Source organism: Chlorocebus sabaeus, chromosome 18 (genome assembly GCF_047675955.1).
Source record: "Chlorocebus sabaeus isolate Y175 chromosome 18, mChlSab1.0.hap1, whole genome shotgun sequence".
Classification (NCBI taxonomy): Eukaryota; Metazoa; Chordata; class Mammalia; order Primates; family Cercopithecidae; genus Chlorocebus; species Chlorocebus sabaeus.
Window position 1 is genome coordinate 21,650,231 of NC_132921.1, and position 18,539 is coordinate 21,668,769.

Sequence of the window (18,539 nt, forward strand, 5' to 3'; positions counted from 1 at the left end):
TTTCCATTCTTAGCTTTTGTGTTTTCTTGAGGAGTCAGACATTCTCCATGTTCTCTAAAACTTCTCCTGTTTGAGCCAGAGCTCTGTGAGCTGCTTCTCTTAAAGAGCTGCTCGTGGATGATCTGCCACAAAGAGTTTTAAAATGTGGTGTTGGTCTCTTTTTTCTGAACCACATCAAAGAGCACAGATTATTTCCTTTCTGAGAACAAAACTCTTTAACGACAAGAAAGAACAAGAAACCGAGCCGCCAACCAGCCCTATCAGGAAAGACACTGTAACCCTAACAATGACAAATGATCCACTTCTGCAATCTCTTGTCACTTTTTGAAATTTAAACCAAACAGTAATCATGTCCTCGAATATGTGTCTCTAAAACAAAATCGCACTTTTTCACTCTAAAAACTTTTTATAAACCCGGATTAATAATTTAATCCTAATAAATTAGTGGGATAATCCTTACCTGTTCCTCGTTTTGGAGGACAGATAGAACATAATAACTGGAGTTTGCATGATCCGTGATTAATGTCTCTGTGTAACTGGGACTTGCAAACTCTGATTGTTTGTATCTGATTTGTCATGAAAAAAAAATTAAACCTCATATGACAATTTAACAATGTCTACCAAATGTTTAGCATGAAAGATTTAGCAACATTATAAGTAGTTAACAAAATAAATAGCAAACTTATAAATATTTAGCAAAATTACAAGTGATATTATTTCACTCAGCAATGGTATTCGTAGGACTTTATCCAACAGCTATATATACATATGTGCAAAACAATAGATTTAAAAGGTGATTTGTTTCAGTATTTCTTGTGAGAGCAAAATATTGAAAACTATCAGGCCAGGTGTCATGGCTCACGCCTGTAATCCCAGCACTTTGGGAGGCCGAGGTGGGAGGATCACAAGGTCAGGAGTTCAAGATCAGCCTTGCCAACATAGTGAAACCCCGTCTCTACTTAAAAAAAAAAATTAGCCGGGCATGGTGGTGCGTGCCTGTAGTCCCAGCTACTTGGGAGGTTGAGGCAGGAGAATCGCTTGAACTTGGGAAATGGTGGTTCCAGTGAGCTGAGATCATGCCATTGCACTCCAGCTTGGGCAACAGAGTGAGACTTCATCTCAAAAAAAAAAAAGAGAGAAATATCTGATGTCCATAAATGCCATCATACTCCATCACCTGGTGGAATACTATGCAGCTATTAAAAAGAGAGCACTCATATATTCCTATGCAAGGATCTATAAGACATATTGTTTTAAAAACAAAATCAAAACAAAAATACAAGCTGCAGAATTGTTTATATGCAGTGGTTCTTGACTTTGGATGCACATTAGAAATCACTAGGGAGGAACCAAGCTGTGAGGCTGGAGTGCAGTGGTGTGATCATAGTTCACTGCAGTGTCAAACTCCCGGACTCAAGCGATACTCCTACCTCAGCCTCTGGAGTAGCTGGAACTATAAGTGTGTACCACCATGCTCGGCTAATTTATTTATGTATTTATTTTGTAGAGAAGGAGTCCTGCTTTGTTGCCCAGGCTGGTCTGCCTCCCAAAATGCTGACATTACAGGTGTGAGCCACCATGCTCAGCCCTAAAAAGAAATTATTTTAAAATTATTTTTCAGGCAGACCCATCTTTCAGTTTAGCCTAGAAATGGAGCTAAATCATTCTTACTGTGAGAAATATCAGAAAGGCAATATTGCCGGGCGTGGTGGCTCAAGCCTGTAATCCCATCACTTTGGGAGGCCGAGACGGGCGGATCACGAGGTCAGGAGATCAAGACCATCCTGGCTAACACGATGAAACCCCGTCTCTACTAAAAAATACAAAAAAACTGGCCGGGCGAGGTGGCAGGCGCCTGTAGTCCCAGCTACTCAGGAGGCTGAGGCAGGAGAATGGCGTAAACCTGGGAGGCGGAGCTTGCAGTGAGCCAAGATCCGGCCGCTGCACTCCAGCCTGGATGACACAGCGAGACTCTGTCTCAAAAAAAAAAAAAAAAAAAGAAAGGCAATATTTCTTTTTTTTTTTTTTTTTTTTTTTTGAGATGGAGTCTCGCTCTGTCGCCCAGGCTGGAGTGCATTGGCACAATCTCCGCTCACTACAACCTCCACCTCCCGGGTTCAAGCAGTTCTCCTGCCTCAGCCTCCCAAGTAGCTGGGACTACAGGTGCCCGCCACCACGCCTGGCTAATTTTTGTATTTTTAGTAGAGACGGGGTTTCACCATATTGGTCAGGCTGGTCTCAAACTCCTGACCTTCTGATCTGCCCACCTTGGCCTACCAAAGTGCTGGGATTACAGGTGTGAGTCACTGTGCTCGGCCAGAAAGGTAATACTTCTTATGAATTATTCAAAGTGAAATACTTGTCCATTCATTCATCCATCCATCTGTATGCATGCAATACAAAAGAGATGTGTACAGAATATTTTTACTTATTTTTTTTTTTTTGAGACAGGGTCCCTCTCTGTCGCCAGGTTGGAGTGCAGTGGCACTATCTAGGCTCACTGCAGCCTCTGTCTCCTGGGTTTAAGTGCTTCTCCTGCCTCAGCCTCCCCAGTAGCTGGGACTACAGGCACCTACCACCACGCCCAGCTAATATTTGTATTTTTTTTCTTTTTTTTTGAGATGGAGTCTCACGCTGTCACCCAGGCTGAAGTGCAGTGGCACGATCTTGGCTCACTGCAAGCTCCGCCTCCCAGGTTCACGCCATTCTCCTGCCTCAGCCTCCCGAGTAGCGGAGACTACAGGTGCCCACCACCATGCCCGGCTAATTTTTTGTAATTTTAGTAGAGACGGGGTTTCACCATGTTGGCCAGGATGGTCTCGATCTCCTGACTTCGTGATCTGCCCGCCTCGGCCCCCCAAAGTGCTGGGATTACAGGCGTGAGCCACCGTGCCTGGCCAATTTCTGTATTTTTAAATTAGAGACAGGGTTTTGCCATTTTGGCCTGGCTGAACTTGAACTCCTGGCCTCAAGTGATCCACCAGCCTCGGCCTCCCAATGTGCTGGGATTGATTACAGGCGTGGCCTAATTTTACTTTGTTAAATACTTGGAATTCCCTGCACCAAGAAGATGAAAAAGTGAAAAACTCATGGATGGGAAATTTCAAACTTCCTGACACCTTATGTTTTCCTTCCAGAGACAGGTACAAGAGGGTGTGACTGTGGGAAGGGACACACCAATAATAGGAAAGGGGCCCAGGTTGTTTCCTCTGTGAAGGTACCGGTCTGTGGCCTGTTAGGAATGGCGGTGCAGCAGGAGGTGCGCAGCTGCTGAGTCATCATTACCGCCTGAGCTTCGCCTCCTGTCAGATCAGTGGCAGCATTAGATTCTCACAGGAACAGGAATCCTATTGTGAATGCGCATGTGAAGGATCTAGGTTGCGTGCTCTGTATGGGACTCTATTGCCTGATGATCTGAGGTGGAGCAGTTTCATCTTCCCCATCCCTGGTCCATGGAAAAATTGTCTTCCATGAAACCAGTCCCTGGTCGCAAAAAGTTTGGGGACCGCTGCCCTAATTCACCCACGAGAGTTTCACATGCTGACAAGATCTCTGTGTTCATGAATATGAATTAGATTAAATGTATCATTGGCTCCAATACAATTTCCTCTTCTCTCTCTGTTTGGTAACCCCCAATTCAGGTGCATCTGCAAGGCATTCTCAACAATTCATTTCAATTTAGTAAATTGATGGCTGAGTGTCTCCCCATTCAAGGTGCCGTGCTAGACACTGGGACAGAAAACTAAATAAAGACTTGATCTTGTAGCAGAAGAGACAGCCAGGTAGGTATCTAGAATTCAGTGTGTTGAATATGACAGTGTAAGTGCCTATGCTGACACAGCCTCCTTCTGAGCAAACAGCCAGTTGGTTTCTTATGCAAAGGTCATCCAAAGTAGAAACAAATATGCCGAATCTCCTGAGGAGACAGATTAATTTAGGCTAGAGGTCAGTGTGGGACCAACCAAGGTGGCGTCGGAATTCATTTGGACTTCAGGAGTGTACAGTTTCATAAGGCAGAGAAACATATGCTACAAAGAATGAGGAATATTTTTGAAGATTTGGAGCTGTGCCATTCCTTAAAGAGTATTAAAGTCATGAAAAAAAGGCTGGGTGTGGTGACTCATGCCTGTAATCCCAGCACTTTGGGAGGCCGAGGCGATCACGAGGTTTAGGAGTTCAAGACCAGCCTGACCAATGTGATGAAACCCTGTCTCTACTAAAAATACAAAAACAACAACAACAACAACAACAAAAAAAACAAAAAATAGCCGGCGTGGTGGCATGTACCTGTAATGCCAGCTACTTGGGAGGCTGAGACAGGAGAATCCTTTGAATCCGGGAGGCAGAGGTTGCAGTGAGCAGAGATTGCGCCATTGCACTCCAGCCTGGGCAACAAAAGCGAAACTCTGTTTCAGAAAAAAAGAAGACTATGATTATCACACATGGGGTTAGGGATGGGGGTGCAGATGAGGTAAACTGGAGGTAGATTGGGGTCGGATTGGGAGGTGAATTTCTGCCTATTCTGATGAAGAGTCATCAGTGCTTTGCAGGCATGGCAGTGGCATTACAGATGTGTTTTGGAAGAAAATTCAGGAACAGGGAAGGGTTGTAGTTTGTAGCTATCAGATGCAATGAGGCAGTTAAAAGCTAGACAATTTAGGCCAGTCGCAGTGGCTCATACCTGTAATCCCAGCACTTCAGGAGGCTGGGGTGGTCAGAGTGCTTGAGTTCTGGAGTTCAGAATTAGCCTGGGCAACACTGTGAAACCCTGTCTCTACTAAAAAAGTACAAAAATTAGCCGGGCATAGTGGCACACATCTGTAGTCCCAGCTACTTGGGAGGCTGAGGTGGGAGGATCACTTCAGCCTGGGAGGCAGAGGTTGCAGTGAGCCGAGATCACGCCACTGCACTCCAGCCTGGATGACAGAGTGAGACCCTGTTTAAAAAAAAAAAAAGAATGACCTTCCCTTTTAAGGCTGAACTCTATTCCTCTATTCCATTGTATACATGTTCCACATTGTGTTTCTCCATTCCTCTATCAGTGGACACTTAAGTTGCTTCCACAGTTTAGCTGTTAGAAATGTGAACGTACAAAGTATCTGTTTGTGAGTCCCTGTATTAGTCCATTTTCACACTGCTATAAAGATACTGTCTGATGGCCAGGCGCGGTGGCTCAAGCCTGTAATCCCAGCACTTTGGGAGGCCGAGACGGGCGGATCACGAGGTCAGGAGATCGAGACCATCCTGGCTAACCCGGTGAAACCTCGTCTCTACTAAAAAAATACAAAAAACTAGCCGGGAGAGGTGGCGGACGCCTGTAGTCCCAGCTACTCAGGAGGCTGAGGCAGGAGAATGGCGGGAACCCGGGAGGCTGAGCTTGCAGTGAGCTGAGATCCGGCCACTGCACTCCAGCCTGGGCCACAGAGCGAGACTCCGTCTCAAAAAAAAAAAAAAAAAAAAAAAAGGTTCTGCCTCATATATTACCTGAGACTGGGTAATCTGTAAACAAAAGAGGCTTAATTGACTCACAGTTCCCCATAGCTGGGGAAGCCTCAGGAAACTTACGATCATAGTGAAGGCAAAGGGGAAGCAGGCACCTTCTTCACAAGGCGGCAAGAGTGTGAGCGAAGGGAAAGCCCCTTATAAAACCATTCAATCTTGTGAGAACTTACTATTATGAGAACAACATGGGGTAAACCGATCCCATGATCCAATCACCTCCTACCAGGTCCCTCCCTGGACATGTAGGGATTACAATTCAAGGTGAGATTTGGGTGGGGACCCAGATCCACACCATATCAGTGCCTGCTTTCATTTCTTTCTTTCTTTTTTTTTTTTTTTTTTTTTTTTTTGAGACAGTCTTGCTCTGTCGCCCAGGCTGGAGTGCAGCGGCCGGATCTCAGCTCACTGCAAGCTCCGCCTCCCGGGTTCACGCCATTCTCCCGCCTCAGCCTCCCGAGTAGCTGGGACTACAGGCGCCCGCCACCTCGCCCGGCTAGTTTTTTGTATTTTTTTAGTAGAGACGGGGTTTCACCGTGTTAGCCAGGATGGTCTTGATCTCCTGACCTCGTGATCCGCCCGTCTCGGCCTCCCAAAGTGCTGGGATTACAGGCTTGAGCCACCGCGCCCGGCCCTGCTTTCATTTCTTTTGGGTACATACCCAAAAGCATAATTGCTAGATCATATGGTAATTCTAGGGTTAAGTTTTTGAGGAACGGCATTACTGTTTTCTACAGGATTGGCGCCATTTTACGTTCCCACCAGCAATGTACAAGGATTCCAATCTCCCAACATCCTCACCAATTGTTATTTTCTGTTCTGTTTATTTGGATATTAGCCATCCTAATGAGTGACAGCGAAATTTTACTTACATGAAGGAACTCATTCTCCAGTGATACCCAAGAAAATAAAGGGGACCATTCTGCACGTGGCTAAGTGAGCATTTTCTTATCTGGAGAGGAGTAGCCCGGGGCCCTCCACTGGAGATAGGATGGGCGCCCTCCGCTCCATCTTCCCTTCTTGGAAACTTGCAGAATTTCTTGTGTTATTCTTGGGAGTGTGATGTGTATAAATAGAATGGGAGGAGGGAAAAAGAAAAGGTTGAGAGCCAGTTCAGAAAGATGCTTGTAATATATTTGGTTGATCTTACTTTTTCAAACTTGTACAGCTTGATGGCTGTGAGCAAATATTTCCACTAGGAATCTGTTGACATTTCCACCATTCTTCTCTTCTTTTTCTGTTCTGTTTTTTTCTGCCTAGTCTTTCAGTGTCAGTCTTGTCTTAATTTCAGTATGCATTCTGTCCTCGTGCATAAATTAGGTATGGTTTTCTGCTCTTTATTTGAAATTGCCTATTTCTATTGTAAATGACACCAATCATAATTTCCAGTTTACTGCTTTTCTCCAGACATTTTTGCTTTTATTACAAATTCATAAATTAAAAGTCAACTGCTCTCACTCGCAAAGATTAAAAAGATAAAAGCCTGCAATTTGGTGGACACCAATCATCAAATATGCATGTTACACTGAAGAACTGGCTTTGCGATGCTGCAGTCCTACTCTTGGGTTGGTGAGGAAGAATGCATGGTTATAGGCGATCCCGAGCTCTCAGTATCTCAGTAGTGCCAGTACAGCTGGGAATCCAAGGCAAAATGTGAACACAGGCATCACGAGGCAGAGTTCGAGTTGTGCAGTAGTCAGCCAGATGATCTGCAACACACAGATGCTAGCTTTTTTTTTAGATAACCACCAAAATAGAAACACAAAGTTTACACTCAAAGAACACTCAGGGCCCTTAGTGGAGAAATAGCTGCATTGTGCCAGTTATGAATTCTGTTGTTTTTGGTGGTCACAATTTACCGTAGTCGCGCTTAACCATAATTTCACTTTCTACCATTTCAGTTACCTTCGGTCAATTAAAGCTCAAAAATATTAAATGGAAAATTCCAGAAATAAGCAATTCATAAGTTTTAAGTTGCACCTGCCATTCTGAGTAGTGTGATGAAGTCTCGCACCTGTGATGGGATTCCTCCCTTTGTCCAGCATCTCCATGTCATAGATGTCCCCACTCATGAGTCACCTCAGAGCCTTCTCAGTTATCAGATCAGCTGTCTATGGATTTCAGTGCTTGGGTTCAAGTCACTTTTATTTCACTTCATCATGGCCCCAATGCGCAAGAATACTGATGCTGGCCTGGCGCGGTGGCTCACACCTGTAATCCCAGAACTCTGGGAGGCCGAGGTGGGTGGATCACCTGAGGCCAGGAGTTCAAGACAAGCCTGGCCAACATGGTGAAATCCCGTCTCTACTAAAAATAAAAAAATTAGCCAGGGATGGTGGCGCATGCCTGTAATCCCAGCTAGTCGGGAGGCTGAGGTAAGACGGAGCCCAGAAGACGGAGGTTGCTGTGAGCTGAGATTGCACCGCTGCACTCCAGCCTGGGACAAGAGAGTGAGACCCTGTCTCGGAAAAAACAAACAAACAAAAAAAGAATAGTGATGGTGGAAATTTGGATATGCCAAACAGAAGTTGTAAAGTGCTTGTTTAAGTGAAAAGGTGAAAGTTCTCGACTTAACAAGGAAAGAAAAAAGCCGGTGCTGAGGTTGCTAAGATCAAGAGTGAGAACGAATCTTATATCCGTGAAATTATGAAGAAGCAAAAAGAAATTCATGCTAGTTTTGCTGTTGCACCTCAAACTGCAGAAGTTATGGCCACGTTGCTTGATAAATGTTTACTTAAGATTTTAAAAAGGCATTAAAATTGTGGGTGGAAGATATGAACTCAAACATTTCTTTTTTTTTTTTTTGAGATGGAGTGTTACTGTTTCCCAGGCTGAAGTGCAGTGGCACAATCTTGGCTCACTGCAGCCTCTGCCTCTGGGTTCAAGCAATTCTTCCACCTCAGCCTCCTGAATAACTGGGATTATAGGCACCCACCACCATGGCCGGCTGATTTTTTTGTTTTTTGTAGTAGAGATGGGGTTTCCCCATGTTGGCCAGACTAGTCTCGAACTCCTGACCTCAGGTGATCCACCCACCTTGGCCTCACGAAATGCTGGGATTACTGGTGTGAGCCACTGCACCTGGCTGCAACCTCATGAAAAAAAAAATATATATATATATATATATTTTTACTATTTATAATATTTTTTTAAAATTATAGTTTTTGGCCAGCCGTGGTGGCTCACGCCTGTAATCCCAGCACTTTGGGAGGCCGAGGCAGGCGGATCATCTGAGGTCAGGAGTTCAAGACAAGCCTGACCAACATGGAGAAAGCCCGTCTCCACTACAAATACAAAATTAGCTGGGCGTGGTAGGAGGTGCCTGTAATCCCAGCTACTAGGGAGGCTGAGGCAGGAAAAATTGCTTGAACCCAGGAGGTGGAGGTTGTGGTGAGCCGAGATTGCGCCATTACACTCCAGCTTGAGCAACAAGAGCAAAACTCTGTCTCAAAAAAAAAAAAAAAAGAAAAAATTATGGTTTTTGGCTGGGTGTGGTGGCTCACACCTGTAATCCCAGCACTTTGGGAGGCCGATGTAGGTGGATCACGAGGTCAGGAGTTCAAGACCACCCTGGCCAACAAGCTGAAATCCCATCTCTACTAAAAATACAAAAATTAGCTGGGTGTAGTGACGTGTGCCTGTAATCCCAGGTACTTGGGAGGCTGAGGCACGAGAATCATTTGAACCCGGGAGATCGTGCCACTGCATGATCTCGCCCAGGCTGGTGAGAAACGTGTATATATATGTTTTTATTTTTCCACTTTTGTCTCCGTAGTATCAAATAAGTTTCTACTGATGGCAATTGGGTTTGGTACCATCTGTGGTTCAGGCCTCCACTGGTGGTTTTGCAGTGTACCCCCTGCAAATAATGGGGGACCACGATCCTCTCCTGCTCATGTTTGGATTAAGTTAATGCTTTAAAATTATGAAATCTGGTCAGGCACAGTGGCTCACACCTGTAATCTCAGCACTTTGGGAGGCTGAGGTGGGCAGATCACGAGGTCAGGAGTCCCAGACCAGCCTGACCAACATGGTGAAACCCCGTCTCCACTAAAAATACAAAAATTAGCCAGGCATGGTGGTGTGCACCTGTAATCCTAACTTCGTGGGAGGCTGAGGCAGGAGAATTGCTTGAATCCAGAAGGTGCAGGTTGCAATGAACCAAGATCGCACCACTGTACTCCAGCCTGGGCAACAGAGCGAGACTCTGTCTCTGAAAAATAAAAAATAAATAAATAAATAAATAAAATAAAATAAAATAAAATAATGAAATCTGCAGTGGGGACCGGGTGCGGTGGCTCAAGCCTGTAATCCCAGCACTTTGGGAGGCCAAGACGGGCGGATCACGAGGTCAGGAGATCGAGACCATCCTGGCTAACACGGTGAAACCCCGTCCCTACTAAAAAATACAAAAAACTAGCCGGGCGAGGTGGCAGGCACCTGTAGTCCCAGCTACTCGGGAGGCTGAGGCAGGAGAATGGCGTAAACTCGGGAGGCGGAGCTTGCAGTGAGCTGAGATCCGGCCACTGCACTCCAGCCCGGGTGACAGAGCGAGACTCCGTCTCAAAAAAAAAAAAAAAAAAAAGAAATCTGTAGTGGGGCCAGGTGTGGTGGCTCACCCAAGGAAGGGTGGACCAGGGCGTAAATTGTTAGAAAACTCACTTGAAATGGGAGGTGTGAAAGTAAATATTTGCAAACATAGATGATATTCCACAGTAGCCTGAATGGAGAGTGACATTTGGTCACAAAGAATCCCAGATTGCCTGGGGTGGAGACTATAAACATGACTAATAGATAAATGTGTCTATTATTTCACCATGTTTTGGCAGAAGCAACCTCAAAAGAAAATCTATTATAAGGCTATCAAGCTTCATTAATACAACTGACTGTTTTCAAAATAGGCCCATTTTCTTTCTTTTTTTTTTTTTTTTTTTGAGGCGGAGTCTTGCTCTGTCGCCCAGGCTGGAGTGCAGTGGCACTATCTCGGCTCACTGCAAGCTCCGCCTCCTGGGTTCACGCCATTCTCCTGCCTCAGTCTCCCGAGTAGCTGGGACTACAGGCGCCCGCCACCTCGCCCGGCTAGTTTTTTGTATTTTTTAGTAGAGACGGGGTTTCACCGTGTTAGCCAGGATGGTCTCGATCTCCTGACCTCGTGATCCGCCCGTCTCGGCCTCCCAAAGTGCTGGGATTACAGGCTTGAGCCACCACGCCCGGCCCAAAATAGGCCCATTTTCCCAGCTACTTAGCAAGATGAGGGAGGAGGATCCTCTGAGCACAGGAGTTCGAAGCCACCCTGGGCAACATAATGAGACTCCCATCTTTAAAAAAGAAAAAAAAAGAAAACACAGGCTCATTAAAAAAAAAATTGCCAAACTGCATACTCATCATCTTCTGCTAACAAGGCACCAGGAAATCTCTGGAATAAAAACTGATATAAATAACTCTCAGTTAATTTAAAATCCCACATGGGTTCTCTGCTTGCATCCTGACTTTTCCTCATTTTGCTACTGGCTTCTGTCACTGGATTTTCAAGGAGTGGTAAGGAAACAAGGGAAGACCAAAAATTCTATTTTAGCTTCTTGGTAGAGGGTTTTGAGAAAGAACTTATCAAGAAATTTTGAAAAGTGGTTTTAGGATGATCCGTGGGTTTTAATGAGCCCAGCAATGGGTGTTGAGACAAGGGTATAATAATAACAAAGAGAATTAAGTGCCGGGCCCTGTGGTTCACGCCTGTAATCCCAGCACTTTGGGAGGCTGAGGCGGGCAGATCACGAGGTCAGGAGTTCAAGACCAGCCTGACCAACATGGTGAAACCCCATCTCTACTAAAAATACAAAAAATAGCTGGGCATGGTGGCAGGTGCCTGTAATCCCAGCTACTCAGGAGGTGAGGCAGGAGAATTGCTTGAACCAGAACGCGGAGGTTGCAGTGAGCCGAAATTGCACCACTGCACTCCAGCCTGGGCGACAGAGTAAGACTCCATCTCAAAAAAAAGAAAAACAGAAAAAGAGAATTAAGCAATCTAGCTTAAGAAACAGTATATCTAAATAATCACATTGGGATTTTTTTTTTAATTTAATATACTTTTTATACTTAAAAAAAATGTACAGGCGGGATTTCACCACGTTGGCCAGGCTGGTCTCAAACTCCTGACCTCAAGTGATCCACCTGCCTCTGTCTCCCAAAGTGCTGGGATTACAGGAGTGAGCCATCATGCCCTACCTGTTTTATTTGTTTCTAGAGATGCAGGTCTCACTACCCTGCCCAGGCTGAACTCAAACCCCTGGGCTCGAGGGATCCTCCTACCTCAGCTTCCTGAGCTGGGATTGTAGGTGAGTGCCACCACCCCAGGCCAGGATTTGATTTTAATTCCAATTCTAAAATCCTTTCTCTGCCTGGAGGTACTTGCCTCATGGCCATTAGGAAACTGCTTCTCAGGCCAGGCACAGTGGCTCACACCTGTAATCCCAGCACTTTGGGAGGCTGAGGCGGGTGGATCACGAGGACACGAGTTCAAGACTAGCCTGGCCAAGATGGTGAAACCTCTTCCCTACTAAAAATACAAAAATTAGCCAGGTGCAGTGGCAGGTGCCTGTAATCCCAGCTACTCGGGAGGCTGAGGCAGGAGAATTGCTTGAACCTAGGTGGCAGAGGTTGCAGTGAGCCGAGACACACCACTGTACTCCAGCCTGGTAACAGACTGAGACTCCGTCTCGGGGAAAAAAAAAAAAAAAAAAAAGGAAACTGCTTCTCTGAGCAGGCCTTGAATGTTTTCTGGCCTTCAACAGGCCCCTAGTGCCGGGAGTGGTGGCTCACACCTGTAATCCCAAAACTTTGGGAGGCTGAGGCAGGCGGATCCCTTGAGGTCAGGAGTTGGAGACCAGCCTGGGCAACATGGTGAAACCCTGTCTCTATTAAAAATACAAAAATTAGCTGGGTGTGGTTGCAGGCGCCTGTAATCCTAGCTACTCGAAGGCTGAGATGAGAGAATTGCTTGAACCCGGGAGGCAGAGGTTGCAGTGAGCTGAGATGGGACCACTGCACACCAGACTGGGCAACAGAGTGAAACACTGTCTCAAAAATAAGTAAATAAATAAAATAAACCTCTTTCCTTTATAAATTACCCAGTCTTGAGTATGTCTTCATGAGTAGCATGAGAATGGACTAATACACCGTATATCCAGCAATTTTACTTCCAGGTATATAATCCAAAAGAAATGAAAGTGGGAACTCAAACAGATTTGTGTATATCCATGTTCGTAGCAGTACCATTAAACACTGCCAAAAAAGCAACCCAAGCATCCACTGATAGATGAACAGATAAACAAAATATTATGGAACATTATTCCATATGACGGAATATTATTCTGCCTGAAAAAAGAAAATTCTGCCAAGTGCTTCCACATAGATGAACCTTGAGGACTTTATGCTAAGTGAAATAAGCCAGTCGCAAAAAGACAAATACTGTATGGGTCCATTTATATGAGGTACCAAAAATACACAGTTTTGGACACAGCCAAAACATATAGTATGGTAATTCAATTTTTGAAGAACCACCATATCGTCTGAAAACAATCCTTTTATCTTTTCTTCACCCAACTGTTTCCCATCCTTTAAAGTTCAGGAAGTCCTCGATCTCCTCTACTCTTTCTACTTGTATGTTTTGTACCTCGCAATTTGGCAGCTGACTAAATGCTCCCCTGTATTACATATATATATATATATATATATATTTTTTTTTTTGGAGACAGAGTCTTGCTTTGTCGCCCAGGCCAGAGTGCAATGGCACGATCTCAGCTCACTGCAACCTCTGCCTCCCAGGTTCAAGAGATTCTCCCGCTTCAGCCTCCCAAGTAGCTGGGATTATAGGCGCCCACCACACCCAGCTAATTTTTTTGTATTTTTAGTAGAGATGGGGTTTCACTATGTTGGCCAGGCTGGTCTTGAACTCCTGACTTCAGGTGATCTGCCCACCTCAGCCTCCCAAAGTGCTGGGATTACAGGCGTGAGCCACTGTGCCCGGCCTGCGCCCCTGTATTATCTAGTCTTGCTTCTGCTGTGTGTCTTGGATTCAATTGTAAACTGCCTGTAAGCACGTGAGTCTTGCCCAGGACTCCTATTCCCCCGCTGCATGTAGTTCAGAGAAGTCTATACTGCAGGACATCAGATACCAGGAAAAACCACTGATTGTCTGAAGTATCATTAGCAGGAGGTGCAAGACCATAAGTAGTCATCTCTTCCATTTTAAGGCGTTTGACAGACAGCAAAGCTAGTCAGGAATAGAACTCAGGAGAAGTTCCCGTATGAAGTAGGAGGTGCAGAGGGTAGGAGCTGAGATAAAGGAGTTGGGCTGGCACCGACTACTGATTAAATAACACTGAGTTTTCATCTTGGCTGTAGTGCCTACTAGTGTGGCTTTGTGGCCCTGGACAAACTATTTAACTTCCTGAAGTCATAGTGTCACTGTAGGTAGCTAGTCAGGCATGAGCAGGGCAGAGAGTGCGGCCCACCCACCCACCAACACACCAGGAATGTCAGGCAACCATCAGGTGACGGTCAGGCGGTTGTTAACCGTCTCTCTAAAATAATAATTGGTCCCAGCCAGCACCAGCGAAAGGCAGTCTCCCAAAAAACAGAAATACCTAAAGCTGGTGATCGGCAGCCTCCCGGTAAGATCTCAGGAGTCCGACGAGTGGGCCCGAGCATGCGCATTAAGAAGCAAAATGGTAGTCCTGGCTCGGTGGCTCAGGCCTATAATCCCAGCACTTGGGAGGCTGAGGTGGGGAGGATCACCTAAGGTCAGGAATTTGAGACCAGCCTGGCCAACATAGTGAAACCCCATCTCTACTAAAAATACAAAAATACAAAAATTAGCAGGGCATGGTGGCACGTGCCTCTAATCCCAGCTACTCAGGAGGGTGAGGCAGAGAATGGCTTGAAACCGGGAGGCGGAGGTTGGGGTGAGCCAAGATCGTGCCACTGCACTCCAGCCTGGGCAACAGAGCGAGACTCTGTCTCAAAAAAAACAAAAAACAAAAAACAAAAAAAAGCAGCAAAATGGTGGTAGAGTTTAACTGGTATATGACCTTCTAGGAACATTTAACTGGTAAGAGTAGAACGCCTCAAGTGAGCATGCGTACAACTCTAGTAAACACACACTGCGCATGCTCCCCTCCCAAGCGCTGGCTGGCCACTGCGCATGTGGACACCCCACCCCAAGGGAAGAACACAGGGGCGGGGATGCAAGACCCCGGAAGTACGCCAATGTATAGAACCCCAAGTCAAAAAGTCAAACCACACACTTGATCTTTGAAGTTGCCCACTTGGCCCTCTTCCAAGTGTACTTTCCTTCGTTTCATTCCTGCTCTAAAGTTTTTTAATAAACGTTCTCTCCTGCTCTAAAACTTGCTTGGGTCTCTCCTCTGCCTCATGCCTCTCAGTCGAATTCTTTTGTCTGAGGCGGCAAGAATTGAGGTTGCTGCAGACCCGTAGGGATTCACCACCCATAACAATAGTTGCCCATCGGCAAAATGAGCGTGACAAAACGTCCACTTCCCAAGCTCTTGATGAAGCTAACTTGGATAGTGTTCACAGAAGATGTTGGTTGCCTGCCCTTCTCCTTCAAAGCCTCCTTTGTCTCTCAGTGTTCTGGATTGAATTGGTAATCATAGGTTTTGGTTTTCTTCTGTTTCTCCCTTTCTGGGAGTGTGAGATTGGAGTTGTGTTTTAAGATGTAGGTTTTATTATTATTCAGGTATGGTGAGGCCAACAGATCAGGAGGTGACTACCATTGAAAAGATAGCTTTTATACGCAGAGTTCCTTAGAAACAGGAGCCTCAGGAGCCTATCAGGTAACACGAGGTCGGTCAGGAGGCGGAAAGGGCCAGGGGAAAGCAAGGGTGAGAACCTCTACTGTGGTTTTCACAGGAGGGACTGGGTATGGCAGGGTCAACAGGGAAGGCAGGTTTAGGATTGGCCAGTTGGAATAATTTCTGCAGGCTCTGAGGTTTAGAGGGTGTCTTAAGTCATCTGGTATCTGGTCCTGGGATGATTGGGGCAGAATAATTTTGCCCCCTGGAGTGTAAGAGCCAGGTAAAGAAGGTGGCTTGGAGTATGGGATCTGGATCCGTTAGTTTGCATATGAAAGTCCCACGACCAGGGGACGCGTTTGCTGTCTCTAAAAATTGGCTAACCCTGGGAAGGGCAGTCTCTTCCAAGTCAGTGAGCCCCCAGATACCAGAGCATCAAGAATATAGAAAATAGGCCGGGCGCGGTGACTCACGCCTGTAATCCCAGCACTTTGGGAGGCTGAGGTGGGCGGATCACAAGGTCAGGAGGTTGAAACCATCTTGGTTAACACAGTGAAATCCTGTCTCTACTAAAAATACAAAAAATTCTGGGCATGGTGGCAGGCGCCTGTAGTCCCAGCTACTCAGGAGACGGACGCAGGAGAATGGCGTGAACCTAGAAGACAGAGCTTGCAGTGAACTGAGATCGGGCCACTGCATTCCAGCCTGGGCCACAAAGTGAGACTCTGTCTCAAAAAAAAAGAAAGTAGAAAAAAGAACGAAAATAATAAAATTGGCACGGTGTGATGGCTCATGCCTGTAATCCCAGCATTTTGGGAGGGCGAAGTGGGTGGATTACCGGAGGTTGGGAGTTCGAGAGCAGCCTGACCAACATGGAGAAACCCCGTCTCTACTAAAAATACAAAATTAGCTGGGCGTGGTGGCACGCGCCTGTAATCCCAGCTACTCGGGAGGCTCAGGCAGAAGAATTGCTTGAACCCAGGAGGCAGAGGTTGCGGTGAGCCAAGACTGCGCCATCACACTCCAGCCTGGGCAACAAGAGAGAAATTCCATCTCAAAAATAAAAATAAAAATAAAAATAAAAATAAAATAATAATGATAAAATATAATCAATGCAGCTAGTGAATGGGGGAAACAGACCGGCTCTCCTATGGTTCCTATGATCCAGAGTTCCTTGACCTAACCCTGCCTGTATATAGGGCTACTTAATCTCCCACCTGAGAATAATAACCATTAGGAAAATGGCCTCTCTTTCACCCGGTTCCACAAAGATTCTGACTTTCCTAGACCCCGTCAGCAATCTGCTCTCTGCTGTCTTCACATAGAAAGGTTTTAAACTCATAATGGTAAGTATCTCAGAGAGGTTAAAAAATGACCTGGATGGGAAGAGAGTAAAATCGTCCCTGAAAAATTTCAACGCAGATGGCTGTCTTTCAAAGAGGAGACCTTAAAAAAGAGAGATAAACGCGTAAACTAATAAACAGCATAACAAAACATATTTCCAAACGAGGGTTGCCGCTCAGCTGTAAAACCTCATTGAAGTCTAATCATGATAAGAGACTTTGAAATAATAAACCTAGCTGCAAATTAGGAATGCCTGCTAATGTAGTAATTTCTACCTAAGAGGCTTTGTATCCAAACATGTCATTTGAGACTCCAGGCAGACAAAGGAGGATGCCCTTGGAAACAGGGCTGCCATTCAGCCCGGCAGCCCGAGGGCATTGGATTTCCTCACTGGGCTCAATAACATTTTCAGCCACATTAGGCACCAGCTTCAGACCTGGTGGGAAGCAAATTTAAGTGTCTCTTTTAGTGAAAAACAAAGAGAATGCTGTATTTCACAAAAGAAAGAAATTCGATCACTCTTTGGATTGGCAGACCTGGAATCTTAATGATTAAATTTGACAGTAGCTTGTGCTTCTAGAAGTTGATTTGTTTTACTATTTTAAACTATGGGATCCTTCATGAATTTGCGTGTCATCCTTACAAAGGGGCCATGCGAATCTTCTCCATATTGTTCCAATTTTGGTATATGTGCTGCCAAAGCAAGCACAGAAGTTGATCTTTAAAGACATTTTTGGGCTCAGAAAACTTAACCCAAAGGGATGGAATGCCCCAGATCTTCTACTGAGCACAGATTCTTTAACAGCCTAGGAAAAATGTTTATCCTATTCACATTTATCTTTGTATTCCTAGGGATAAATGAATGAATGATCCTATAAACAGAGAGGCAGTCCCGTGGCGCTGATGGAGTAATAGATGACTCAACGCACCAATTCATTGATACATTTAATCATTTAGTCAATTTGAGGATATAAACTGATGGCTGCCATGTGCCAGGCATTTGACATACAGAGTTAGCAAGAGAGATCTGTGGCAAGACACAGAAATAGGGGCATCTGGGGGTGGGGAGTGGAGGTTCTCATACCTGTAGGTAGAGAAGAAGAAAGGCTTTTGGGAGCTGCAGAGAAGAGAAGGACGGGAGCTGTGGGTGCAGGGGAAGGTATGCAACAATGGGTAAGGACAGTAGATCCAAGAGCAGGGAGATCTCTGGTCCAACACACAAAATATACAATTTTTTTTTTTTTTTTTTTTTTTTGAGTCAGAGTTTCGCTGTTGTTGCCCAGGCTGGAGTGCAGTGGTGTGACCTCAGCTCACTGCAACCTCTGCCTCTTGGGTTCAAGCAATTCTGCCTCAGCCTCCTGAGTAGGTGGGATTACAGGCATGTGCCACCACACCCGGCTAATTTTATATTTTTAGTAGAGATGGGGTTTCTCCATGTCAGGCTGGTCTCAAACTCCTGACCTCAGGTGATCCTGCCTGCCCCGGCCTCCCAAAGTGCTGGGATTACAGGCATGAGCCACCGCACCTGGCTACAAAATGTAAACTAAAATACTAAGAAACCAAGGATTGAGGGGTGAATGGAAAATATTTACTATCAAGCAAAGGACCCTAGACCAATCTAGAGTCTAGGCTCTAGGGGATGAATTTAGGAAAGGTGAAATGGTGTCTTTTAAAGCTAAGGGATCATGAATGATCTCTGTCCCAATTTAGAAGAGCAGTCTCTGAGTGTGGTTGAGGGGCTAGTGTATTAGATAACCCTTGGACTTGCCAGAGGGAACCAGCTGTGGGTGTTGGTGTCACTTGGCTCCCTCTACTGTGTATATGAAGTACCCAGATGGGATCATGGCATCCAGTTAGGTCTAAACAGTTGTCAGCTGGTCAGGGGCC

At 45.5% G+C, this 18,539-nt stretch overlaps 2 non-coding genes across 2 annotated transcripts; one reads left to right on the forward strand and one right to left on the reverse strand.

The window, feature by feature from the left end:
* The first annotated feature begins 438 nt into the window (after positions 1–438).
* On the forward strand, positions 439–571 carry LOC119620544 (U8 small nucleolar RNA). The gene has a single exon (XR_005237023.1). It is a non-coding gene; the product is annotated as a U8 small nucleolar RNA (small nucleolar RNA).
* Positions 572–17,254: 16,683 nt separating this feature from the next.
* LOC119620536 (U6 spliceosomal RNA) lies at positions 17,255–17,361 on the reverse strand. The gene has a single exon (XR_005237019.1). It is a non-coding gene; the product is annotated as a U6 spliceosomal RNA (small nuclear RNA).
* Between the last annotated feature and the right edge of the window lie 1,178 nt (positions 17,362–18,539).